Here is a 4,673-nt window from a genome sequence, read left to right as displayed (position 1 = left end):
CTTATCCATGCGTTGACTATCCTGTGCTTGAGCTCTCACCCTACACAAACACAGTGCTTTGGAGATCGTGTACTCCCACCACCATCTCTTTAATCACCTTTTCTCCATTTCCTACACCCTGCTTTGAGAAAATAAATAGAAGAGCCATCTGCCTTGGAAGATGTCCTGCTGATACTCTCCTCTTTCAGCAAGCACTAGAAATAGAGGCTAAATTCAAAGATACTGCATCACCCAAAGCCGTATGGAGACAGGGCCAAGGTTCCTGCATCTGTTACATCCCTAAAGGAGAGCCTGCCAACTCTTATTTTAGGAGGATTTTTTATTTCAAAAGCCTGAGCCAGCATATGAAGTGAATCTCTGGCCTGAAGGCATTTTGAAGCATCTTAACACAAGGCAGGTGGCTGAAAAGTGTGTACAACCTCACCTGGCACTGCCTTAGGTTTCCCTGAATGCAGAGTTGGCTTCAGTCTGCAAGCCGCTCTCTGGAAGCCCATTGCATCGAGCAAAAGACGATGGAGGCCATGAACACGGATGAGTTAGTGGGCCCCAAGCAAAAATCTGCCTGAGAAACACACTACTCCATCTGATTATTCTCTGGTTTTATGTAAAACCACCAGTGTGATTTATGATTAGTTTTTGATTCTTTTTCATTGGAGTTAGGCCTAACCAGAAGCCACAGGAATCACATGACCCAAAGATGGATGGGTCCTCTTTCTCAGGCTCACTCTTGACCAAAGCAAGTTGTGCAGGTTTTAAAAAAAAGTCAAGACAATATTGACACACCTACTGACCATCCTCATTAGTTGTTGTTGCCAGGCCACCTTAGACAGCCTCTGGCAATCACAAGAGAAGCTAAGCACATTTTCAAATTCAAAGTCAGGTCTACAAAGGTCTGGGAGTCAGTATTCTCCTTGGACAAGGGCAGAAGTCAACTCTCTCCCTTTATTACCAGCCTTGCCTGCCCCATGTTTTCAACAGGATAAATCAGGCCAATAAACCCTACTCGCTTAATGGGAGGTAAAAGGCATGAAGGATGAATAATATTTAGGAGATGAAAGATCAATTAATGCTTAGGAAATGTTTAGGCCTAGAGAATTCTTTTTCTATTTGTGAGGTGGTCACTGGAAATCAAGCTTAAGTTTCATATGAGTCCCATGGGTCTAAAAAAAGTTTTCAAGTACTCTTCAAAAAATTAACCATTGATATATCTGGTAACAGATGATGGAATAAAATGCTATTGGTCTCTTTCCCTTTCTGGAACACACAGAAAATAATATGTATAACCCGTAAACCATTCTGAAGAATATTTAGAGCTGATTGAGTGAGAGTAACAAGAGCAAGGAATACCAACAATCAGGCCAGTGCTTGACACTTGGTAAATGTTGACCCTCCAGATCTAAAGCAGGATGCTCACATCCCTGATGCTGAGTGAAAGAATTCTCTAAAACCCAAGCAAGAGTGTGAACTTGGAACAATTAAGCTCAAATTCCTGGAGAGGACACAGGAGGAAAAAGGACCATTTCCATAGTGGTATTCTAAAGTTTGTCCATTCAGAATGGCAGGGGAGGTACGGATGTCATAGGATGGAACCTAGGGTAAGCCATCTGTGTGTTCTAAGATCCCATCCCCACGCCAAGCACTCCTGGCTGCAAAGGAGGGGAAAGCCAAAAACTTAAACCAGGTAGTTATTCAGAGCAAAGAGTACAGGACATCTGTGCAGAAAACCTAGACAATAATAATTATGAATAAATTTGAAAGCTGTACTCCATAACCAAGGACTATGATTAAAACCATGCTTAGGGGAAAATTATTAGGCTTAAGCTCTTAGCACTAATAAATAAAAAATAATCAAAACAATGCATTATTTATTGAACTCAAGAAAGTTTAAAAAGAACACCAGGTGATTACAGAAAGCAAAAGAAGAAATAAATAATGATGAGAGCTGAAATGAACAAATTTTTTAAAAAATAGATATTTGGAAGAGAAAGTAAACGAATCCAGAATCTAATGCTTTTAAATGAAATAGATAAACTGTTAGTACCCCCCCTCCCAAATAACAGACAAAATACAAATACACAAAATTAGAAAGGAGAATGGGGAAATAACACAAAGATGGAGAAAGTTCAAAGAAAACTCCATGCTCAACTCCTAGCAAGCAAATGTGAAAACCTAAGGAATTATCATATACGAAGTGAGAAGTTGTCTAGATGCCAAGCCCACATAATTTCAAAATGAATTAAGTCTTTGAGAAATAGATTGTTCTAATACTTTAAAAACTTTTCTAGAATAACCAAAATAAGTGCTTCCAATGTCATCTTATAAAGCCAGTGTAACGCTGATACCCAGATTTGACAGTGATGGTGTGTTATGCACACACAGAACTCAAAAAAACAGCAGACTAATTTTACTAATAGATCTAATGCAAAAATCATACATAAAATATCAATACATGAGTTAGGATTTTCTTTTTTGCAATTGACACACTTTTTAAAAAATTTTTGTAACTCTTTTTTTTATTGACAAAGATTCTCTCTGAGCTAACATCTTTTGCCATCTCTTTTCTTTCCCCTGCAAAACCCCAGTACATAGCTGAATATTCTAGTTGTAGGTCCTTCTAGTTTGTCTATGTGAGCCACCACCACAGCATGGCTACTGACAGACGAGTGGTATGGTTCCACGCCGAGGAGCCAAACCTGGGCTGCTGAAGTAGAGAGCACCAAATTTTAACCACTAGGCTTCAGGGCTGGCTCAAAAACTGACACACTTTCTATCAGCTCCTTGACCAAAGAGGAAAAGGTAGCTCTATTACAAAAGAAAGAAATCAAGAAAATATTTCAACAATACAGAAGGGCATTGTGGGAAAACTGACTTTTGATCACAGCCTTTGGATCAAGGTCAGTGTTGGAACCACCAGGTGAAAGAGTAGTAGATCAGAGTTAAGAGGCTGGCTGCGGGCTAGTGGGTTTTCTTTCTTTTTTTTTTCCTCCCCATATGCCCCCAGTACATAGTTGTATATTTTAGTTGTGGGTCCTTCTAGTTCTGGCATGTGGGAGCCCCCTCAACATGGCCTAATGAGCAGTGCCATGTCCGCGCCCAGGATCCTAACCCTCGGCCACCGAAGTGGAGCGTGTGAACTTAACCACTCGGCCACGGGGCCGGCCCTGCAAGTAGGTTTTGTAAGTCATAGAAAAGCCAGGGGCAGAGATTGCTCACAAACCCAGGCATTGACTCTGCTTTCTCCAATCTGGGAGAAGTTTCTTATGTGAAAGTGAATGTTCTGTTTAAGTAAGTTCTTCCAAAATGATGATGTGAACCTGTCAATACAGTTCTACTTCCTGTCCAAAATTCCAGTAGGTTCTGAAGGGGGCATTGAGGAGGCTAACCTGGTGGGATGAGAGAAGCAGGAGGAGAGAAGAGGGAGAGAGATAGTTTACATTCTTCGGAAGAATAAAAACGGAGTTTGTGAAGGGGAAGTAAAGAGGGCGTGAAGAGAGAGGCTCAGATTAGTAACAGTAGTCATAAAGAAATGCAGTCGGGACTGGGCGCTGTCGACAAGGCTCACACTGGTAAGAGATTAGAGCTGAAGTCATTAAACAGTCTCCATGGAAGCTTAGCTGACTGTGCTCTGCTTAATCCTCTTAGGCCAACAGGCCCTTCTCACCAGGCCTTGGACAGGAGCTCATGATGATTCTGGCTTGAAACGCAGGCCAACTTTAGAAATTAGACTGGCTATTCTGTGAGCACTGGGAGCGAGTGCATGAGTTGGTTTGTGAGGTGTGGAAAACCAATTTGCTAAAGGCACAAGTCTTCCATATAACCCCAGCCAAACACCAAGTGAGGAAGGAAAAACAATCTAAACATAAGTACTCAGCGTGGCTTCATAGGAGCCAAGAAGAATAACAGCTATAACTCTTACCGTCACCCTGACTCTCCCGGCCGAGCAGGCCCCTGAGGGACATGGAGGAGAAGCAGATCCAGCGCGTGACCTGTGGGCTTTCACATTGAAACTGGCCTTCTGAGAGAACACGGCCAGAAGCTAGAAACACCCAGAGACACTCAAGACAGCCCCTTTTTCCAGAAGGATTCAACCCGTCTCAGCTCGATGAGCCACAGCAGGCTCCTGCTGGATTGTCGAATTTCAGGAATGGGTTGAAAGTCAGTCTGGGTCCGAGACAAGACTTTTGGTTGAGAGAATATATGAAAATCTTTCTCTGAGTAATTTCCTTCCTAACTGGCTATAAAAAAGAGGAACAACAGTCAGTTTTTAGTTGGGTTAAGATCTCAAAGGCGCTGAGATCAGTTCACTCTTCTGTAAGTGTGGACTTACCATGGAACAGATCTAAGGGTCTTTGTTTGGGATTTGCCACTAGAAAAGGTAGAGAGAGGTGCTGCCCTTAGGAAATATAACGCCTCAGGTGTAGTTTGAAATTTTCAAATAGCCACATTAAACGGGAAAAGGATATGGGCTTTGGGTGATAATGATGTGTCATCGGAGGTTCATCGAGTGTGACAAATGTACCGCTGTGGTGCAGGATGTTGACGGGGGCGTGGGGTGCTGTGCATGTGTGAAGACAAGGGATAGATGAGAACTCTGTACTTTCTCATTAGTTTTGCTGTGAACCTAAAACTGCTCTAAAAAATAAAGCCTATTTTTAAAAGAGGAAAAGGAAATA

This window comes from Equus caballus, chromosome 27 (genome assembly GCF_041296265.1).
Source record: "Equus caballus isolate H_3958 breed thoroughbred chromosome 27, TB-T2T, whole genome shotgun sequence".
In the NCBI taxonomy this organism is placed as follows: Eukaryota; Metazoa; Chordata; class Mammalia; order Perissodactyla; family Equidae; genus Equus; species Equus caballus.
The sequence above is the reverse complement of the archived record's forward strand: the minus strand, read 5'-3'. Positions refer to the sequence as shown.